Here is a 23,113-nt window from a genome sequence, read left to right on the forward strand (position 1 = left end):
GGGTCGGGCTGTGGCGGCACTGAGGTCACAGGTACAATTCTGGACCGCACTGCCACTGTCAGTGGCGGGCAGGGTGGCCGTCTCTAAGATGGTGGTACTACCAAGACTCATTTACTACTTTACGAACTTGCCCTTTATGGTTCCAGCTGCTGTATTTAGAGCCTTGAATACTATACTGACGGAGCTGATATGGGGACGAGGTAGGCGCCGCATAAGTTTGGCAAAACTACAGCTACCCACGACGGCTGGTGGGATGGGAGTTCCGGACCTATTGGCGTATTACTATGCGTGTCAATTGCAGTGGCTGGCATATTGGCTAGCGGGGCGCAACCTGCACGAAATAGGCATGTCTGAAGAGCACAGGGGAAGGGGTGCCATACACACTTTGCTACTGCCTAATACGGCGATCCCTGGGCAATCTCCTCCTTTGCTCAAGATGGCCATTGCCTGCTGGAGGAGAGCTGTGAGATACACGTCCCCCACCTCTTCCTACGCTCCCACGATACCATTGCTGGGGATCCCCCTGGGGACGGGGATATTGTCCACACGGGCGCTCACCGCGTGGTCGGATGCTGGGGTGTCACAGGTGGGCGAGCTATTCAATGATGGTCACATGATGAACTTTGAAGACTTCTGCACAACACACCACGCGCCTAGGGGGACGTTCTTGCTACATGGAGGGGTGCGCGGCTACATTACACGGAATTGGGCGCCGGAAGGTAACGAACCAATTGTAAACCCACTACATACGATGATGCACCTGATGGGCTCAGGGAGCAATTTAACAAAATGGATTACGAGTGGTATCCGCGCAGGGAGGGCGATATCGCTGCAGCCTCTGCGTGAAGCGTGGGAGGGGGAGGCAGGCCGGGTGTTTCGGGATAAGGAGTGGGAGCGTGTTCTTAAATTTCCTAAGAGAGTTTCGAGGAACCCTAAGTTTAAATTCATTCAACTCATGATACTACATCGCGCATACCTCACGCCTCACCGACTACATGTAATGTTCCCTGCCACGCCAGACTCCTGCCCCCGGTGTGGAATGGAGGACGCGAGGTTAATACACATGCTATGGGATTGCCCGAAATTGGGATTTTTTTGGGCTACCATACACACCGCATTACACAGAGTGTCCCCTAACAGACAATACGACACCATAGCCTCTAGCCTGCTGGGACTGGGACCCACCGAACGTAGGAGAAGTGTGGCCACGAGGTTCATCGACCTGGCGTTGCTCTTGGCCAAGCGTACTATTACCATGAGGTGGAAATCGAGCAGGCCACCTGACCCAGACATGTGGCATGCTGACGTAGTGCGGTGGGGTAGGGCCGAAGGTATGGCACTACAGACTGAAGAGCGGAAAGGTTTGAGAAGAGTTCCCCTATCACTTGAATGGAACACTGTACTGATATCCTTTGAAATGGCTGATGCGGACACTACCACCGGGAGCGCGTCATTGGATGATTGAAATGGGTTGAATGCTTTAGACATGCCGCTCCTTCGGATTCAGTTGTGCCCCCTTGTGCTACCGGATGGCAAGGGACAGCAACTCATGCACGGACACAGGTGCACTGTATAGGAAGACATTCAGCCTAGGCTGACTTGAGGATTATGGGAGCTAGGGGGCTTTGTGACAGGGACATGGAGAAATTACGGGAAGGTTGAAGACTGTACTGCCATGTATAGATAACACACTGTACTTAGATAGAAGTGCCCGGGGAGGGAAGGTGGGCGGGGGGAGTTGGGTGGGAAAAGTTGGGGGTTGTGAGCTGTTCTGAAAAAGAGAAAAGTAACTCAAGCTAATACAGTATTACTGCAATGTGTTGCTAGACTATATGCCGAACTGAGCTGAACTGTACTGTAATATCTGAGCAATGTTATCCTGCAAATAAAAAGATGGGAAAAAAAAAAATATCTGGCAGTGAGTCGGAAGGGGACAACCGCCCACCTGCACATGCGCGTCATGCACGCGGGGAAAATCCAGCTGAAGGACACAGACGCCGCAACCAAATCACAAATAACTGTTTCTAGTGCACCCACTCCCCTCACCCAACACTTCACTCATGCATGACAAGAGAAATACTGACATGAGTCAGATTAACTTGAACAGAATATTTGTTATTGTTTTTTGCACAATAAAGTTGGAATTTCTCACACTGTAACATGAGAGCCATATTGAGTCATATGTCCCATGTGTTTGAGGAGGGCATGCTTGTCTCAGCAGCATGGCCCTTCATGGTACTTTACAAATGTTCAATGGCGCCTCCGGGCGGACGCTCCCAATCTTCTTCCCAGCTCTTCCTCCAGATTTGTCCGTGGGGCAGCAGAGGGCCTGGTGCTGCGGCGGGGTGCTATCACCACTGGCACAGATTGGCTGCTGTGGCTTGAATTAGCCTCACTAGTGTCATCCCCCCCCACCCGCCTGGCCATGGCCAGTTGCCTGCATACCCTGCACTGCAGTGGTCACTTGCTCCAGTGCCCTTGCGACATCCTGGCAGCACTGGACCATTTGCACTTGCATGGCCAAGGAGCGTCGTAAAAGCTGGGAGGTGGCATTCCCTATTATACAATTTGACCGCGCGTACGCAGACAGGCGGGTCAGCAACTGCCGGTGTCTGCGCCGGTTGACGTCCCGCTGGCTATACATGGCCTTGTTGTTGGCCTCCACTGCAGCGGTCATCCTCTCCATCCTGTCTGACAGCTGTCCAACATTCCTAGCGGTCTTGTTGAGCTGGAGATGTATTGCAGCAAGATGACGGGCTTGTGTCTGGTGGATGTGGAGCTTATGTCGCTCAATAGAGAGCCCAGGTGCCCGCACATTCACTCCCCTGCCAGCGCGTGGTGTGGTATTGCGCGGATCCCTCACCAGTACGCTGGACTGGCTCCTCACAGCGGCAGTGCGGCGGGTTTGTTTTCGCGCTGCAGCTGTTGTTGTAGGCCCCATTGACGTGTGAGTCACACGCTGTGGTTGTGGTGCGGCTGTTGGCGCTGAGGTGGCATTGGCCACAGGGGCTGGTGGTGGTACTACCGCTGGTGCGGCAGCTTGCCCTGATGGTCCTGGTCATGTGAAAGGATGGACGTCTCCCTCTGTGTCCTCACTAATGTCTTCAATTTGTAGGGCATCGCTATCTGTACTGGGTACTTCAACGCCACCTGTGATGTAAAGTGGACGTTGATTAATGACATGTATCTTACACATTGAAGGTTGCTACATGCATGCAGGCTACCATTCCCTGACAAGCTGCAGGATTGACTCTCACTGAACAGGTCTGGCTGTATGGGGCTAGATGGTAATTGTGGTCAGACTACATGTCCCACAATGCAAAAGGGCTTTTGTGGTGTGCTATGGCTGCATGACTGGGGTTTCTAATGGGATGATCTGGGGTCATGGCCATTGTTAGGGGACAGGGTCGCAGTCGCATAGCACTTACCTTGTGAATCTTGGGTGAGTCGGGAGGAGTCCAGCTGGGTTACCCCCACGCATGCCTGGGGATGCAGGGTGTCCTCTACTCGGTCCTCAAGTGGGGTGTTGGGTGGGACAGTGGGCTCTCCTCCTCCTGTTGCGACATGTTCCCCCAGCCTCTCTGCGATCCTCTCCTTGGCCCGCCCTCTGAGGTCGTACCACCGTTTTTTCAAATCATCCATAGAGCGCTGGGTCACTCCCTCAGAATTTACTTTCGCGCGGATGCACACCCAAATCCTCCTTTTGTCGGCCTCAGGCACCCTTCTGGAGTCCTTCCCAAAGAGGCGGTCGTGGTCCTTGCACTCTCCCTCTATTAGATATTCAAGTTCTTGTTCTGAAAATTTTATTTTCCTTTTCCTTCCTGAGGAAGTTTCCCCTGCAGCTTCCTGTGACATGTTCTGCAGTGGGGTGTCTCGTGGTTTTCAGCTGGAGGTACTCTGGAGTGGAGCTCTGAGCAATGCTGCTTCCACTTCAGGCTCACAATGCAGAATGAGGGTGGAAACTGCCTACTTCCTGGTTGCGATGTCATCACTGTGCTCAAAATGCGACTTCCCGTTTTTGCGATCTCGCAATTAGCGAGATTGCTATTTGCGATTTCGGTAATTGCGAGATCGCAATTTCAACAAGGGCATCGGCCGATTCTGGGAATTTTATGCGATTTTCGGAAACACGCAATCGGCAATTGCGGCTGATTGCGATTCGCTTTTTTTTCCTCGCAATTTTTCTTGAATCCCATTCTACGATTTCTAAATTGCGATTCGCTATTTCTTGCAATTTAGGAATTGCAGAATTTGAGTTTGATGAATCTGGGGGTAGGTTTCTTTCGTTTAAGGACACACCAAACTTTGATTTTGGAAAAAGGGGGTGGTGATGGACAGAGTTTCTGAATGATGCAGAATACTCTTACCAAGTCAAGAGATCATGGTTTTAATCCATCACCTGTTTTTTAGCTCATTGCACCATCCCAGCTCAGAACCTGGCTATATGCAAATTAGTCTGTTCCTGTCCCAGTGCATGATGGGAACAGGGCAAACCAAACTACCAAGCCAATTCTTATACTGGGAAGGAGGCAAGCTTCCGGGGACCGGTTTCTGGCATCACAGCCTTCGTCGGCCCGGCTTGCTTGAATCCTGATGGTGCAATGAGCAAGGGACTCACGTCTGAGTATACCCTCCCACACATAGTGTGGATAAAATCTGTTGTGTTTGCAATTACCACACCAAACTTTGAGCCATTTCTGGACAAGGTACGTCCCCAATTGGCAAAAATTTTATACATGAAATTTAGATATGGGATATTGAGCACTAACGCTGGTATATCAGGCTGGGTAACCTATCAGTCAGGAAATGAGGACAAAGATCTGTGTTCCTTATGCGCATACAAGACCATAGAAAATGATCTGCATATCTTATTTTTTGTTCCGCATATGTCAAGCCAAGGAAAAAATGGATCAAACCTATCTGTTTAAATTTAGGTATTCGATCTTGCAAAGAGGCGGAAAGAATTTTAAGGTCTGACACAGCGCAAGTTATTGTCTTTGGCGCAAGCAAATTTATACTACCTGCGAGTTTCATAAGGGCTAAAGTAGGATTGAAGCTTTAATGAATTGTTCAATAACCCCAGATACATTCAAAAGAGGTGGCTCGTATGATGAATTAATTAGGGAATTTTATTGTATAAATACTGTCCTGTAAACATTGCTAACTGTTTTGAACGTAAGCAAATGGGTTATGAAATACATTCAAATACCTGAAAAACCCTCTTTTTAATTTAGATGCCTTTCTTAACATATTTAAAATTGTATTTATGTTTTTAACAAAAGGGCTAAATAAATTAATTAATTACCTTTTATTATATTCCTTCTGTACACTGATATGTTAGACCTCATTGCATCACTTGTATTTGAATTTGGAAGTAATTGTTTTATGTATCTTTTATGGTTTATACAACCGAAATAAAGATTTTGAAATGAAATAAGGATAGGAATAGGAATTGACAATGGGGAGGATTATGAATGGGACCACCACAATTTCCTAAGAACGTACAGAAACACACCCCCACAGTGACGCAAAATGAGGCACAGCTACCCTAGTTTTTGAGCGAACTCTAAAAGACACCATTCTGGTAGCATCCTCAAACACGATCAATCAGGTTACAAGTAAATCATGACTACTAACCCGTAAGGGTCTCAAGGCCTCCAAGGCAGTAAGCAGTCTCGACATCCAAGTGAGCCAGCAGCATCACGAAAAAAAGGACAATGCTGCAAAGCGCCATAGAGCCATCAACAAGACATAGATGGAAGGTGACGACGCACTGCTGAAAGACAAATACCCTTAATGGAAATTCTGCATTCCTTATGGAAAGCGCTCCTGAGTAACCACCATGGAAGGGACCATGGTAATGGTCCAGAAAGCGGCAGAGACAGTTATTTGCAACATCTCATGGTTCAAGAAAATATTCATACGCCACAGATGTCCCAAATGGCGAGTCTGAGGGAAGCCATGGAGGACTCTCAGATAATGCAATAATGAATGGTCTGCATGCTCACCACCTGCACTATCTGAGATCCAATCAAGTCAGCCCAGCCCAGTGCAACAAAAGGGCTACATAAATTCATTATTTACCTTTTATTATATTCCTTGTGTACACTGATATGTTAGACCTCATTGCATCACTTGTATTTGAATTTGGAAGTAATTGTTTTATGTATCTTTTATGGTTTATACAACCGAAATAAAGATTTTGAAATGAAATAAGGATAGGAATAGGAATTGACAATGGGGAGGATTATGAATGGGACCACCACAATTTCCTAAGAACGTACAGAAACACACCCCCACAGTGATGCAAAATTAGGCACAGCTACCCTAGTTTTTGAGCGAACTCTAAAAGACACCATTCTGGTAGCATCCTCAATCACGATCAATCAGGTTACAAGTAAATCATGACTAATAACCCGTAAGGGTCTCAAGGCCTCCAAGGCAGTAAGTAGTCTTGACATCCAAGTGAGCCAGCAGCATTACGAAAAAAAGGACAATGCTGCAAAGCGCCATAGAGCCATCAACAAGACATAGATGGAAGGTGACGACGCACTGCTGAAAGACAAATACCCTGAATGGAAATTCTGCATTCCTTATGGAAAGTGCTCCTGAGTAACCATAATGGAAGGGACCATGGTAATGGTCCAGAAAGCGGCAGAGACAGTTATTTGCAACATCTCATGGTTCAAGAAAATATTCATACGCCACAGATGTCCCGAATGGCCCGTCTGAGAGTCTAAGGGAAGCCATGGAGGACTCTCAGATAATGCAATAATGAATGGTCCGCATGCCCACCACCTGCACTATCTGCGATCCAATCAAGTCAGCCCAGCCCAGTGCATCTGAATGTGTCGTCATGGCAATTGCCCATGAATTCGGTACCCGCCTCTGGACTTTGTACCCATCTCTGGACAAGAGAAGACTTTGAGTCTTGTGCATCATTATAACCTACGACCCCGCCCCCAGTCAGAAATTGCTAGACTCTATATGATCTCATTCCTTCGTTGATTACCTGAAGCAAAAGAAAAAGAGGTGCAAGAAACAGTCCAAAGTGGAAGGGATGTAGTAAGACACATAGCTCTGTATTATGGACGGCATCACACATCACGCACCTGGTAGCTGGGCACGGCAAAAAGTATAAATAAACTGACATGTGACTTCTCGAGGCCTTGTCCAAACGAAAACCACCGAGCACGGGCCCGTTGGAGCAGGACATTTGAGCACCAGGAGTCTACACTCAAGGGCACTACAGTTCACCCAGGGCTTAAGTCGAGGGTACACACGGGTAGACAGCGGCCACCCACTCTTTTCACAGGGTGGACGCTGTTTACCCAGCCAAGAGGTTGGCCCTCACAGAAATATGCTGAACTTGTCCCAGTGTCATTTTCAGACACCAGGACACATTCAGCATCGCCTACATGTTGTCTGCTTTCATTCTGAGCAGCAAAATGCAGGCGGGAAACTGGCTAATCCAATTCCAGCTGTGCCCATAACAAAAGCTAAAGTTAAGGGGCAACCAGGCCTCCTTTTGATAGAGTATCCTGGCTGGGAGATATTGGGAGCCCCACACCTAAATGCAGTGGAGGGGAAACAAAAGCACACAGCTTAATACTGCACAGGTACTTACGAGAGGTGGGATTTTAACTTTGTTCAGTCCCTGTATATAAGAGATATCTGTGCAAGGTAAGAATGTCAGGTGTGTTGGTCTGTCCCAGTGTTTACACAAATAACAATTTAAATGCCACTATTTTGTTTTTTTTCTCTCAATACGTTATTCTTCCCAATGCAGAGTGTCAGAGCCTTTTACATCACATGTACACATTATACATTGACAATAAATCATATGTGTGTAAATCAACGTACAGGATGTGTCACATAAAACATCGGAGGTAACAAGGGATAGGAGCCATATGTACTTCATAGCTCACTGTGCTATATTAGAAGGATTACAATTTATGAACTTCAAGTAACAAAAGAATCTCTGTGTTAAAAGCAGTAACCCACTTACCCATTTACATAAAATGGGTAAGTGGGTTACTGCTGTATGTAAATGGTAAGTGGGTTACTGCTTTTAACACAGAGATCCTTTTGTTACTTGAAGTTCATAAATTGTAATCCTTCTAATTTAGCACAGTGAGCTGCGAAGGATATGTGACTCCTATACAGATTGAGTCCACCCAGCCACACACGCCATGTATGGGGGACAATAAATGCACCCAAACACTCAATATACTCATTCAATCATAATACTGACACTGTAATGTCACTGTTTGTTGAAAAACTGTAAATGTTGTTATTTACGATCATATACTCTGTCTGCATCATAAAACTATAATAAAAATGTTTACAAAAAAAAGGACATGTGACTCAAATACCTTGTTACCTCCACTGTATATGTTATCTGTGTGTTACATAATGTGCTTTGCAAGAAACATATTAACCCTCTACGCTACTTTGATTCAAACTGGGTCGAGGAAAAACACAGATCTCTCCAGCAAATACGTCATCCTACAGAGTTATCTTACCATTATTGTTATTCCCTGAGATTTAGTTGGCACAAAAGAGCGCTGACCTGGCAGTTTGGGCTTGACTGATATCCCAATGGGCGCAGGGTCAAGACTGATTTGCATATGACTGGGTCCAAAATGGAATGGCATGGTGAGCAAAAAAACGATGGATTTAGGTCCAGATCTCTGTACAGGGGTGAATGTATGACATTGTTCTGCATTCTGTCTATCACTTGTTCTTTTTGCACATGTCACCCCGAGTGGGACCGGTATACCTAAACGTGGGCCCTGTGCTTTCCATGCCACTGGAGTCAAGCTATCCTGGCTGATGAGGGCTGAAAGCCCGAAACCGGTCCTAGGATGCTTGTTTACAGTCCAGGGAGGACCTGGCCTGGCAGTTTGGGCTTGACTGTTCCCAATGGGCGCAGGGTCAAGACTGAGTTGCATATGGCTGGGTCCAAATTGGAATGGCATGGTGAGCAAAAAAACGATGGATTTAGGCCCTGATTTCTGTACTGGGGTGAATGTATGACATTGTTCTGCATTCTGTCCATCAATTGTTCATTTTGCATTTGTCACCCCAAGTGGGACGGGTATGCCCAGACGTGGGTCCCGCGCTCTCCATGCCGCTGGAGTCAAGCTATCCTGGCTGATGAGGGCTGAAAGCCCGAAACCGGTTCTAGGATGCTTGTTTCCAGTCCAGGGAGGACCTGGCCTGGCAGTTCGGGCTTGACTGTTCCCAATGGGCGCAGGGTCAAGACTTATTTGCATATTGCTGGGTCCAAATTACAATGGCATGGTGAGCAAAAAAAAATATGGATTTAGGCCCAGATCGCTATACTGGGGTGAATGTATGACATTGTTCTGCATTCTGTCCGTCAATTGTCCTTTTCACAAAAGAGCGTTGCAGCAGCTCTTTTAATCCTGTAAGATATTTTAAAATGCAGACTTTACAACTACCTAAGCAGAACAGATTTACTGCCACATTTCTCCTTGATGCCAATTTGTTTGTGGCAAGGTTTCAAAAATGAAATGTAAAAGTTGAGCCCCAGGTTTTGTATTGGGGCTGCGTCACTTTTTTGGCACACCCCAAAGCAAAATCTAATTTGTTTAATATTATAATGGGCTCCAATGTACTCATGGTAGACCTGATAAATACAAGTAAGGTCTGATGTCTCTTCATGTGAGGTCATGAGTGATGCCACGTGTGATGTCATGCACTGTGACATCACGCACCATGATGTCACTTGCATTCTGCTCAACTTGATTAGCCCCTCACTTCTGGTTTTTAGGGCTTTTGTGCCCCTGAGTTCACCAAACAAAAAAAGTAAATTGATCCACACTAAGCGAGCACAGCAGATGAAAGGGGGGCTGGTTGTAGCGATATGCCTATTTATAGGATGCGAGCATAACCAAGTGCGGAACATAAACAAATCTGTACCACGTGTCTTCACTGCCAGATCGAGACACTTTTTTCTCAGAAGAATATGGAAAACTGCAGGCTTTTTTCCCGTTATTATTATGAAGATTTTAAGTCAATTGATAATGCCATTAACCAACACATTCAAAACCATCAGTTACATAACACTCACGAATCAGGGGCAAGACACACAAACCATATGGCAAGAGCGTTGATAGAGGCACGCACATTTCAGTACGGACATGGCATGCATTATTTCCTATGCCACTATGGCATAAATAGAAACTAATGTCCGTTGGTACAAGTTCACAGGATGCCATGAGATTCAGGTAACACTTATTTTATATTTATCTGAGTCACAACGGATGTCATGTACTTTCCCCTGGTGTTAACGTAATGAAAAATGAGTAGTCATTAAGGTGACCACCAGCCTAGTACTTACACTGACAGTCTGTGAATGCAGCCTAGTGTCCGTCGTCCGTTGCTGATCATTTAATAGATGATTTGCATTTACGTTTACCGCTTCCGGGTCGCCTACCAACCTATCTCGCATTTTAACATATTCCGAGAGTCGTCTTGAAACTAGAGGAACACTAATAACCAAGGTGAGCTATCATTGGAGGACTCTCAGCCAATCATAATGCGCAAAACGGACTGGAGGAAAGTGCTGATTGGCTTCGTGGTCCGCACGTGCCTGTGTTCAAGCCGGTCACTTGGGACCTGGCCGCCCCACTGCAAGGTTGCCAGATTGGACTATTTCCCGCACAAGCGTGCACAGACCCCCCCCCCGTTGTGCGGGAAAAACCCATGCCTGGCGGGGGGGCTACTTTTGCGTTCTTGTGCGTAAAAAAGTGGCTTGGGCGGGCGCCCACAATCGCGCACAGCAGTCACTAACTGGAGCCTGGAGGCCTGACGTGAGCACGCTCTCTTTAGACCGAGAGCTGAACTTTACCCGGCCGGGGCTTGTGAGGGTTGGAGCTGTGTGAGTGAGGCACCGCGCGGGGGAAGGTGCTGGCACTCTAGGATACTGCGCCTCACCCCTCGGGTACCTGGGCACCGGGCTAGGGCAGGCCCTGGGCATCTCCAACTCTAGGACTCGCCGGGATGGCAAACTGCAGATTTATGGTGGCTGGGTGAGGGCCCTCAAGACGTGAGTACTACAGCGGAAACAGTGCAGATTGTGTGTCATTGTGCATAAAGGCACACGGTATCTTCTGTGCACCCCACTGCAGGCTGAGCGGCCGCAACCCCGGTTAGGTAGCTCGGTGGGTTCTGTAGAGCGGGTAAGAGTGTGAAAGTTCTCTTTGCATGCCTATCCTACCCGGCCCTGCTGGCGTCCTTCCTAAGGGTGGGGGTTTCTTATTAGCAGAAGCTTTTACTCAGCCATATTGTTGTGTTTACACTATTCTTGCTGTGCCTCTTTAATGGTCTCGTGTCCACTCAGCTGCATCACTGATGACACTTGAATGTTCCAGAGTGTCATCGGTGATCAGTTGAGGTCGTGTTGCAGCAGCCAGCGGCTGTGCGGACCTGACTAAGGCATGTGTGTGTATATTTATCAGGGTCTGAAGTCCCTCTGAACAGGTGTGCAGTCGGGTTGGCCAAGAAAACCCTTCAGGGATAGGAGTGCTTCTTTCTTATTGAAAAGGATACAGGAGTGCAACAGAAGACAAACAGCAAGTCTCACTTAAAGCAAAAAAGAAAAAACACTGAAATATTCTCTCTTTTAGTATTAAAACCTAAGAGGCCAAGAAAGCCACCAACAATGCTAATAGAGTACTGGGTGACAACTTGATAAAGGCAGCTATCATTCAAGAAGGCACACGCCCTCCCGGAAGCCCAAAATAAATAATTAAAGGCCCCATTGAGGTTGGGTAGAGGGGGAAGCTCAAGGCAGAAGAAAGCTGTGCTGGAGTGGGTTTGTAGCCTGGAACTGCTCTGACAAGAGCAATAGAGATCACAGATTTAACTGAGCTGTCCCGCTCTAACTGCACCGTTATGATGTGCTTCAACTTACCTCAAATCACAGGCCTAGTAAACACCTCATTCTGCGGTATCAATGCATTCCACTCCTCAGCTACTAATTACCACCAGAGGCTAAGCCATAATTCAACATTTTCCTTAAAGCCAACTGTGACAAATAAGCAGGGATATTTACGTTTTAAAGTCATCCAAATTCTTTCTCACAGGCAAGTATTGTTGCGGTTTGAAAGGGAGAGATGGGAAGGTGCTGTGACTCGACTCAGCTGGCGCATGATGCGAGAGTCTGGGCCAAGTACTTAAGGCCACAGATGCTACTGGACCAGAGAAGAAATGAATCTCCGACAATGAGACCACAAGGGCAGGTCTTGAGGAACACAGCTGCAGAGTTTCTGATTTAGATGGATAGAGAAGTTAAACATATACCCGAAGGTTTCAAGAGGAGCGCAAATTATTTTTAAGGGTAGCTGAGGTAAATCATCTCTTCTGTCTCCTAGAACATATGCACATTCTAAATGGAAACTCAGAAACAGAGCTCAGCTGTGGCCATCGTCTGAGCCATATTCACTAATCCAGACTTTTCTCTATGACGAGTTGGCTGTATGGTGGTCCAAGATTACCACGTCATGCCCACCAAATTCAATTTAAGAGAAGAAGGAAGAACCAATAGATTCCATTTTTGTACATCTAAGCCAACAATGTGCTACCAAGTCAAGTTCATTAGAGAGGGTGACGTTCATGTCCTGAATATTCACAATAATTTTAGACTGTCAAGGGACTGAACAAACGTCTACAAAGGTCGCACAACAAAGGCAAATTGACCCATTGTACTTTTGTGGTTGGCAATCAGAGCGCTTCACAATAGGAACAGTAATGATACATGAGGAGAAAATTACAAGTGAACAAATTGCAAAAGCAGACGTTAAGTTACATGAGGTAAAAGTGACAATTGTGAGCAAACAAAATACACGAGGTAGCAAACCGTGCATTACAGGAGGAAAAAGTGACAAGTGTGCAGGTTACAAGCGAAAACAAAGTACAATTAGAGGTAATATACTGCAATATATGCTAGACACTCAGGCACAAGAACAAACGTTACATAGGCAATGGTGGCACTTGTGCAAGTATCAAAAGCAAACAAAATGTGAGAGGTAGCAAACAGTGTGTTACAAGAGAAAAGTGGCGTGTGCATGTTACAAAAGAGTACCAAACACGGGTACAAGGATAATACTGCAATAAATGGCAGACACTCCAACCACAAGAACACACTGGAAAGGCACTTCCTTAGTCATGGAGAATAGAATTTTCAGTAATGGGAGGTCTTCTTCAGATAATAGAGAGGGTGTGAATTACTTTTGCAGGTGTCTTTGGAGGAGTAGAACTTTGAGGTCCGTTTCGAAGGCCTGGGAGGAGGTGGTGGTCTGGAGCTGAGGCGGAACGAAGTTCCAGTTTCTCACTGCGTTGCCTGAAAAAGATTGGGCCATCGATCTTTCCTTCTTGAAAGTGGGAGGTTCAAGCAGTAGATTTTCCACATTACGTGATGGTCTAGACTAGAGCCTCACGAGAGTTTCAGTTTATTCGCTATTTGGCGAGGAGAGGAGTGCAAGGCTTTGTGGGTGATACAGGTAGTCTTGTAGATAGCTCTAGCCTCGATGGGAAGCCAGCGGAGGGTGGATAACATCGGTGTGATGCTGTGTGAGCCTCAACCTAGTCCCAACAGCCACGCCACGCCAGGCCCAGCCTCAGGCAGGCTCAGCACCCAGCCTCAGCCCTGGCCCAGCCAAGCCAGGCCCAGCCCCATCACCCAGCCTCAGCCTCAGCCCTGAGCCCAGTCCCAGCACCAACCAGGCCCAGCCCCCAGCCTCAGGCAGGCCCAGCACCAGCCCAGGACCCGCCAGGCCCAGCCTCAGCACCCAGCCTCAGCCCTTGCCCAGCCCCAGCCTCAGCCCTGAGCCCAGTCCCAGCACCAGCCCCCAGCCTCAGGCAGGCCCAGCACCAGCCCAGTCCCAGCACCAGCCATGCCCAGCCACGCCAGGCCCAGCCCCCAGCCTCGTCCAAGACACAGCCCAGGCCCAGCCACAGTAAGGACTGGTCTTAAAATTGAGTAGCATTAAGGCAGGTGCCCAGTTAACGCCCTCCCACCATCTGTATATTGAATACAATGTAAATTTGTCCTTAAAATTGTTACTGATGATAATTTGTGCATAATTTCAGACCTGCTAATTTGGGCTGGAACTAGTCTGATTGGGCTTATTTTGGGCTTATATTTGAGCGGCTTTGGGCTTGGGCCGGGTCTAAAAATCTGGCAACACGGTTGACTGAGGCAGGTTTGAGATTTACCTGAGATGATTTAGTATAGGAACTTGGGGTTACGGCATGTTTCGTCCAGGGGAGGACAGGCTAGGTTGTAAGCGTTTGGAGCCGCTTGAAATTCTAGATGGGCCGCTCGGGGTAGGGCCCCAGGTGGAGCATAGTAGAGCGATGTTTGCTCCTCCGTCACAGTCTCTTCAAGACAGACATTCTGGCTGCAGTTTTGGCTGCTGCCAAGCTACCTAGAGGGTGAGCAGGGGTTATCTACTGTGTGTATTCCTTCACCCTGACTAGAAGCAAGGGTCCCTACTTGGTCTAAGGTACTTACCTCTGCCAATTAGAGACTCCCAGATCTAACAGTATCCCAACTGGTATAAGTATTAGATTAATTAGAGAGGATATGTAAAAAACATTATCAGCACAGAAATAAGGAGACTCAATACACATGTAGAAAGTGCCAGGGGCATCATGTTTATCTAGAAAAACAAGGTAGTTTACAGTTGTAGCAGCACTGTAGGTAAACAACCCCAATTGTACTTGGTGCATATGGTGTGCCAGGTGGCGACGCAAGTGACAAAGTGATCAGCGTACACGGCGCAATGGTGATTTGGTGTCGAATATATACAGTGGTTTATACAAAGCAATGTGGCTACAATTGGTTTCACAAAAGTTTGTTTTGGATGTAACTAGTGCCACATTGCAGGTATCGCCTATTATTCGGCTGAATGGTCGACGGCGTTTCGATCTGCGTTAATTGGGATCATCTTCAGGACTGGGTTGGATGAAGAACAGTGCTGTGGATAGCTGGAAAACTCTTCTGTGGATGCCGCTGGGCGATCGGTGAATCGGAAGCAGCCTGGGAGCCTGGATAGTCAGGACTGGGAAGGCGGAGATGTACAGATGACGTCTAGCCTTGGTCACAACGTCGGCAATTGAATCTGTGGCCCGGTTTGATCTGGGCGTGGAAAGCTGTAGGATGCGTCTGATCCGGGCGGTGATCAGGGGAAGGGAGACCGAATCTCAGGAATGATTGTGGCGGCACGACTGGATCCGGACGAGTCTTGCGTAGTCGTATCCCTGTGTGAACATGGTCATGTGAAGGCCCTAGGACGGTGGGGGGGAGGGGGTTATTTACTGCAGGGCCTGGGGTACACAGCGCTGGCCATGGTCTGTGGCACATCCTAGAAAGCATGGCAGACAGCGCCCGTGGTGCGGCGTTGCCAGCCTGGGGTGGACCCCACCCCGTCTGTGCCACCGATGCAGGCAGAGGGCACAGGGGGCTGGTGGGGCAGCGAGGGGAGGGGTTCATGGGCTCACCGCCCCCCACAAGACGCAATGCAGCGAAGGTGCTGGAGCTTGTCCTGAAAGGACCCCTCTGCTCAGGGGAGGGGGCGGGCGGGGGAGACAGACAGCGTCCCACTTCGCTGTCTGGACACTTTGTTACCGCAACTTTCAGTGATGGTGTGAAACACGCTGCTGCTCTTGTGGGCCTCGCTTTATCATGGAGAGCTAGACGCTGCCCCCGTTTCAGGGTCTGAATATCCTCCTCATTATATGTTAGTCTTTATTTTACCTTCTTTCCACGGGGTCTCTTCCTCGTCGGTGCCTGCTACCCTACATTTCAGGGGTTTGCAGGTTTCGGTATTTTTAGGTGGGAAATGTTTATGCGTTTGGCCGAAAAAAATGAATGCAAAGATGGTGTGAAACAAAAGTGTAAGTGTGTTGTGAAGAAACGATATAGATGTGTGTGGTAATGAACTTCTTAACTCATTTGCGCTGCGAGCAGAGAGGGAACCGTGGAGCTATCGAGGCGATTTAACCTGGGCCCTGGGTGGACGCGCGGCAGGGCTGCCTGTCAAACGTTCTGTCACCGACCCTTCCCGCCTCTGCACACAGCGCAGGTTTCTCTTTCCCGAGAAACGAAACTCAAAACGCTGTAGTTTCGTGTTCAGAGCCGGGCCCTCCTGAAAAGCTTGCGAGTGATGCGCGCGCGCGCCACTGCGAGCATATGTCTTCAATTACCGTGGCCCTGACGGCAGCGATAATTGAAGATATATAGCCTCTGGTGCGCGTAACAGACACCAATAGGCCATGGGCGGAGCTAGGTGACCGCCCATGGCCTATCGTGTGTTCTGTTTTAAAAGTACACACACGCAAAGGCCAATGAAAATGGACCTAGGAAACACACACGAGCTGTGGGGAATTCCTAGGTCCATTTTCAAAACCCCGGGAAAGGGACTCTCGCTACGCGACACTGCTACGCAGTGTACGCTAGGCCCGAGACCTAAAAAACACCTGACTGTGACGGCCAGTGCTCCCAGTCTGAACTGTACCCAGATCGGATTACGCAAGTACATAAATAGCGCGAAGAGAAATTTTGGGGTGAACTGATGCTTGTACTACCGTCTAGGCTGTATGGTGTGTACATAGAAGGTGCGTTAGTTTCAAGTTGCTAAAATGTATCTGAGCCCTACCGGAGGTCCTTCTTTCTTTTCTCTTATATTTCCTTTTTATATATATCCTTTTTATTATGTGTAGCCTTTTCTACAGCTAGCCTAAAGACACACAGCATTTTAAAATTATAAAATATGTTCTTCATTGGTTGGAACTGCATACACACTATTTAAATTTACAGGTTCGACACAGATGTCCCTTGTGGCCTTTCCCGAAGAAGGCACTTTTGTGCCCAAATCCGCGTAGAGGAGAAATAATGATAACTAAGCCACTGTTTGCCAATTGACTATAATCTTCTTGTTCTTCTTTTTCCGCTCCCATAAAGAGGGTTTACATTATTTACACTCCTTAGCAAATTGTTCCATTTGCAGCTCTGAGCTTAGTTTTATAAAAATAGTTTTTATAACAAGGAAACAATATGCAATGTAAAAGTATGCAATTAGGTGTTTAACTGTCTCTCTGAAGATATTTTTTATGCTCTTCTGTAAATATTGTCTTATTTTATGATTGTTTGTTTTCCTTGTGAACTTTTACGATTGATCTGGAATCGAATAAAGGTTGTGACTATAATCTTCTGTGTTAATGACTGTGCTGGTCGCTACCACAGAAGATTATATAGTCTTGCGAAGAATTGCGCATTATAAATAAAAAATTATAAGACATTATTAATCCGTTGCTAATGTCCTTGTCTGTGTTCCTTGTTTTATTATGAAAGAATGATTGTTGTATGAATGTAGACACGTTTGATGTATTGATGCGAATTACACCGTTAAATACCAATTTTGTATTGTTAGAATAGAATATTTTTGTATGTCCTACGTGCAATAATTTGATTTCCCCTGATTTTGCACCATCGCCAGAAGCCTAAATGACTTGGACAACATCAGCTCTGTTGAGCAGAGCCCTAGCTACACGTCCGTCTCAGAAAGAGACGGGGACCATTCCTGATCTGCAGCAACCAGAACAAGATAGTAAACTGATCAGGGCTGATTCAGAGAAGGCACTAGTCGTGGCATCTACTTCAGAGGGGGAGGTGAATGAGATACGTCAACTACGTTATGTTGTTCAGAAGCGCTTTCTCTACCGAGCACAGGCTGCACGCGTGGTTGGTTACAAATGAACCAGCCTTGTGAAATGTTGGCTAGGGTCAGCACAAACTCATGTTTTTTGCCGCCGTAGGCGGCTGCCTAGTCCTGCCTAATTGTGGAAACGGCCCTGAGTGCTCTTTCCCTATAGTGACTCGTATAGCGTCTCAGGACGCTATACGACGATGTCCATGCGCATGCTGTCAGTGCTGCCAGTATTAGCAGAGTATTTGCTGCTTGGTGCTGGCGGTAGCAGCAGGAGTTTACTGCTCAGTGCTGACGTTATGGTTAGTGTGTTTCTCGCTCAGTTTTGTCAGCATGTCCAGAATGTTTACTGTACATGGCTGACTATTAGCAGCATGTTTACTGTCAGTGCAGGCCGAGTTCTTACTGTTCGGCGCAGGCGGTATCAATAGCATGTTTACTGCTCAGTTCCATCAATTTTCATATTATATTTGCTGCTCAGGGCTGGCAGTATTAGCAGTGTGTTTACTGTCAGTGCAGGCAGTGTGCTTACTGCTCGGTGCAGGCAGTACTAGCAGTGTGCTTACTGCTCGGTGCAGGCAGTACTAGCAGCATGCTTACTGCTCGGTGCCAGCAGTACTAGCTGTGTGCTTACTGCTCGGTGCAGGCAGTACTAGCAGTGTGCTTACTGCTCGGTGCAGGCAGTACTAGCAGTGTGCTTACTGCTCGGTGCAGGCAGTGCTAGCAGTGTGCTTACTGCTCGGTGCAGGCAGTACTAGCAGTGTGTATACTACTTAGTGCAGACAGTGCCCGCAGTGTGTTTTGCTGCTTGGTGCTGTATCAGCAATACGTTTACTGCCCAGTTCTGACAGTTTATCACAATGTGTGTGTGTGTTGTGCTCGTTGGTTGATTAATTACTGAACAGACTTAGCAGTAAAGAGTTATGCTTGCCTGTTGGTGCTGACCGTGTTAGGAGTCTGTTTTCCTCCTGTATTGGCAGTGTACTTACTGCTTAAAGCTAGAAGTATTAATAGTGTGCTTACTTCTCGGTGCTTTACATTATTAGCAGTCCTCTGCACTTTGCTCACATTGTTAACAGTGTACTTACTGCTCAGGGCTAGAAGTATTAGCATTGTTTTTACTCCTTAGGGTGGGCTGTAATAGTAGTGTGTTTACTGTTCAGAGCTAGCAGTATTAGTAGTATTTACTACTCGGGGCAAACAGTATTATTCAGCGTGTTTATTGCTAAGTACTAGCAGTATTTGCACTATAGTTAGTGTTCATTGGTTGCCGTGTTAGCACGTTGTGTACTACTCACTTCCGGCGGTATTTGCAGTGTCACAGTATTTATTTTCTGCTCAGTGAAGCCAGTATTATCATTGTTTACTGCTGAAGGCTATACTAGTATTAGCAGTGTGTTTATTGCTAGGTGCTAGCAGTAATTTTTGTTCATTTCATTGGTGGACTTGTTAGCTTGCTGTTTATTACTCACTTCCGGAGGTATTTGCAGTGTCACAGTCATTAGTTGCTGCTAAGTGAAGCCAGTATTATCATTGTTTACTGCTGAAGTCTAATAGTATTACCAGTGTGTTTATTGCTACGTGCTAGCAGTGTTTGCATTGTAATTCGTGTTCATTGATCAACATTTGAACAGGGACAGGGGGCTTATTTCAAAGAATTCCCTAATTTTAATAGACACTGATTTTATATTATTTGGCCATGGCTGAAAAACAGCGTTATCATATGCATTATGTTAACAATACGTCGTGGGAGCATGTTGAGCTAGCTTCTTACATCCTTAGTCTGAAATGTTTTAGCAAAAAAATATTAGACCGTTTTCTTACGTTTATTTAGCAGAATTGCTGACCTTTGACCTAAAGACCTCCACCAACTTAACAAAAGTTGTGTAACTGCAAAGAATCACTGAAATTGCAAAACGTTTCATGTAGTCTAAGCCAACCTGACTGATGCGTCATCAGGTCCCGCGGACAAAAAAAAACAAGCATTTGCAATGCAATAGGTCTCGCAGTTACACAAGTTTAAGCTATTGGCATTGTAAATGACAATGCCCTTTTATTTATGTTTCGAAACGAAAATCTAAAATAAAAGGCATTGTTATTTGCAATGTCAATAGCTCAAACTTGCGTAAATGCGAGACCTATTGCATTGCAAATGCTTGTTTAGACATGTACATGATTTGCAGATCAAAAAAAGAAACAAAATAGCCCCCCTAACCTCAAAGGTACTTAAAACCCCAATAAAGCCCTTTAGTTAAAAAGGAAGGGTCACCGTGTGGCCAGCAATAGCAGACAGGTTAAAAAACGTTTAGGCAGGTTTCAATGAATATTTTTCCACCTTCATCAGGACCAGACAAATGACAGAAGACACGGGAAATAAGGATCTTCAATATCTGAACTAATTTTAAGGAGGTCAATAGCTCCGGTACCAGAGAGGAAAAGTCATGCTGTGACAGCCAAAAACTATCTAAGGACCTAATTCTCACCCAGTTTACCAAAAGTGCCTCTACAGTGGGCAAAAGATCAAAGAGCACAGCGGAAGTTAAATGAAAGTCCAAACTTGGGATGACTTTCTATGTAGCAAGCAGTTTTACTACTTCAAAAGCTTCAAAAACACTTCTTGCTTTCTGCAATCCTATTAAAAGCTGCTTGTTGCGCTCCCCCCTCCTAGTGGTTGTACATAGGGAAAATCTACACTGGAGAATAAGAGGCCATCACTGGGAGTCTGCCTGACAGTGAGCCAGTGGATCCTTAGCCAGGTGAAGAGGCTAGTGACTCCATTAGTGCACAGCAGCTTCCTGTTGTGCTGGCCTATGACATGTCATTGGCAGGAGACTTGGGCACATCCAGGATAGGTTGGATCCTCTGTTCTATTGAAAAGAAAGGCATAGATACAGAGAGGGTCTGTAGAACCTGACCCACTTGCCAGCTGAGTGTTAAGTTAAGGAGATTCTGCAGAAGGGAGTGATTTCAGTCTCTTGGCAATTCTGTTCGAGCACCCAGTGCGGTGCCTGTTCACATTGATCAAGAAAGGGTAGGAAGGAACTTCCAAGTCGCCTCAAAAGGATGTGGTGGACCATGTGATTAGCCTTAAGTAAATAGAACAATGCATGGGTCAAGCGAAGAATAAGTGTCAGGCTAGCTTGGAGCTAAGGAAAGAATGGTATGGCCAGAAAGCAATGCTGATTGAATATCAGGAGGTGTTGGTGCAGAAGCCCATTTCCCCCAATTTTGGTAGATACGTGGTGTGTGTACAAGGTATTACCAGAAATTGTCTAAGGTGAACTACTTGGTAGGCACAGATGCCATAGAGGAACCTAGAAGGGTGTTCCATGTGAAGGTTCTGGCTAAAGCAGGGAAAGTAAAAAAAAATACAGTGAGCACCTTGCTGACTTACTGCATAGTGATATGGAGGATGGATCTGTGGAGTGGGTACAGATTAGCCCTGACTTGAATTCTGTGTACCATGATGATTTTTCCTCCTATTCTATGTCAGTCCACGGAGGCTCAGATTATGCTTCTCTTTACTTTACTGACATAAACAGCAGCCAATAAAAACTTTAAACTGGCATGACCCCGGAAGGACAACCCCCTCCAACAGTCTGCACCAATCACTATCCAGTCCACTGTATAATTGTCCATGCACATAATACGACCTCCTCTTTCTTTGCTGCTGCAGCAGCGAGTTAAGTGCCCTTCTATGTTACTTCTTTTATTGGGGGTAATGTATGTTGGGGCGGTGGTTTGTTGACGGCGCGCGCACGCGCCTGTGAATTTGATTGTGCGATGCGGGTCCTCGCTCGCGATTTGGGGAATTTGTGAGTAATATTTTCTTTTGCAGATCTTGGCCCCGTTTAATTGTTTGTGCCCGCGCGTGTGTTTTCATTATTGCGACGCGCAAACCGAGGCATGCTGTCAGGTTTTAGACAGCGCGCCTGCCTAAGACTACAATTCCCAGCATCCTCTAGCGAAGAACTACTTTTCCCAGACTACCTCGGGAGTAGCAGGATATCACTGGGTGGAGTCCGACGATCGGTGCTAGTGATTCCTGTTCTGTCTTAGGATTCGGTCGCTTGCCTGCACCTTGGGCTTCGTTTGGTTTTCTACTTCCAATCGGATCCAGCGGGGAAGTGGAAGCCGACATTGGTAACGTTTTGGAACGCGCTGGCTAGCGCGTTCATCCGGATGTACTTTGTTTGTTGTTTGGTTTTTGCGCAAAGAAAACAAGCGTGATTTCCTTTTGCCTCGCGGCTGCGAGGGTTCTGTGCCACCAAAAAGGATTGTCATTATATTGCTTTTCCACACGTCGCGGACGTGTAACTTTCTTGTTCTGGCATTAGTGGTGGAGTGCAGGGGGCGGTGTTTTGGTTTTCCTCCGCACTGCCGTCACGAAGGCTTGGTTTGGATACCTACTCGAGTGTATGGACTTAAAACACCAAAGCGGAGGGTAGTGGTGGTGAATAGAACCACGCTCTGCCGTGTTTGGTTTAAATCTCATTGAGTGCCAAAGGACATTGCTCACCAAAGCGGAGGGCAGTAGTGACTGGAACTACGCTCTGCCGTATTTGGATAAACACATGTGTATATTGGAACTAAGTGAACTTGGTGCTACTTTCTCATAGGAGCGGTTTCCTTTGCATCATTCTAGCACGGGTGTGCTCTAACTAGTGTTTATCTACCATATACCAGAAACCACATATAAGCTCCTTGTTCGTATTTTGGGGTATGTGTATGTTAGCAAGGCTGGTTCATAGTAGTAAGACGAGGAGTGCCTGACTTCATGCTAATCCCTTGTTTGTTTTGTGCAGGAGCGAAGGAAGAAGGGGGATCCAGCAATAGGGTGTTTAGTGCCTATATTTTACAGGTGATTGCAGGGGTTATTTTTTAGTAAGAATTTATGAGAGTAGGATTGTATATGGTATTAACCTATGCACTTTTTTCTTTCAGTTTCTTTTTCCCTGCTGCCCCTTCCTTTCTCCCCCTTTTATTCTTTGTTGGGTTTTTTCCCCTTTATGGGGTTTTTCCCTCGCCGTATCGTCTGAACACCCTGTGTTTAATATTCAGGGTGTTCGGAGGGTCCGGAGGTGGAGCATTGTTGCTGCATGCGGATCCTGCGGAGTGTCAACCTGACACATGCTGTGCGCTCGGTAGGGGGCGGTGGAGCAGGAGGAGGCAGACGCGAGACGCTCGCGCTCAGGAGGCAGTCGAGCCGGCCCCACACGCAACGCGCATGCGCGAGGAGCCGGCTTTCGTTTTGATCGCATTACCGGCTCCTCACACATCGCGCGTCCCTGAGACTGCATAAATCCTGGCCTCATTAGAACGCCATACGGAGCGTATCCGCATTAGGGCTCTGCTCTAGGGGAGCTTTCAGT

At 46.9% G+C, this 23,113-nt stretch overlaps 1 protein-coding gene across 4 annotated transcripts in view; it reads right to left on the reverse strand.

The window, feature by feature from the left end:
- Window positions 1–23,113, reverse strand: part of UBA6 (ubiquitin like modifier activating enzyme 6) — a 1,111,768-nt gene that overhangs the window by 1,040,065 nt on the left and 48,590 nt on the right. For 2 of the 4 annotated variants that reach the window (XM_078676252.1, XM_078676255.1), the window contains exon 1: window positions 10,370–10,486. The exons of the other annotated variants lie outside the window; for them this stretch is intronic. The gene's annotated coding sequence lies outside the window, so the exon portion shown is untranslated. Of the gene's footprint in view, window positions 1–10,369; window positions 10,487–23,113 lie in introns of those variants that run through there. 4 annotated transcript variants of the gene reach the window in all.

The sequence above is a fragment of the Lissotriton helveticus genome, chromosome 2_1 (assembly GCF_964261635.1).
Source record: "Lissotriton helveticus chromosome 2_1, aLisHel1.1, whole genome shotgun sequence".
Lineage (NCBI taxonomy): Eukaryota > Metazoa > Chordata > Amphibia > Caudata > Salamandridae > Lissotriton > Lissotriton helveticus.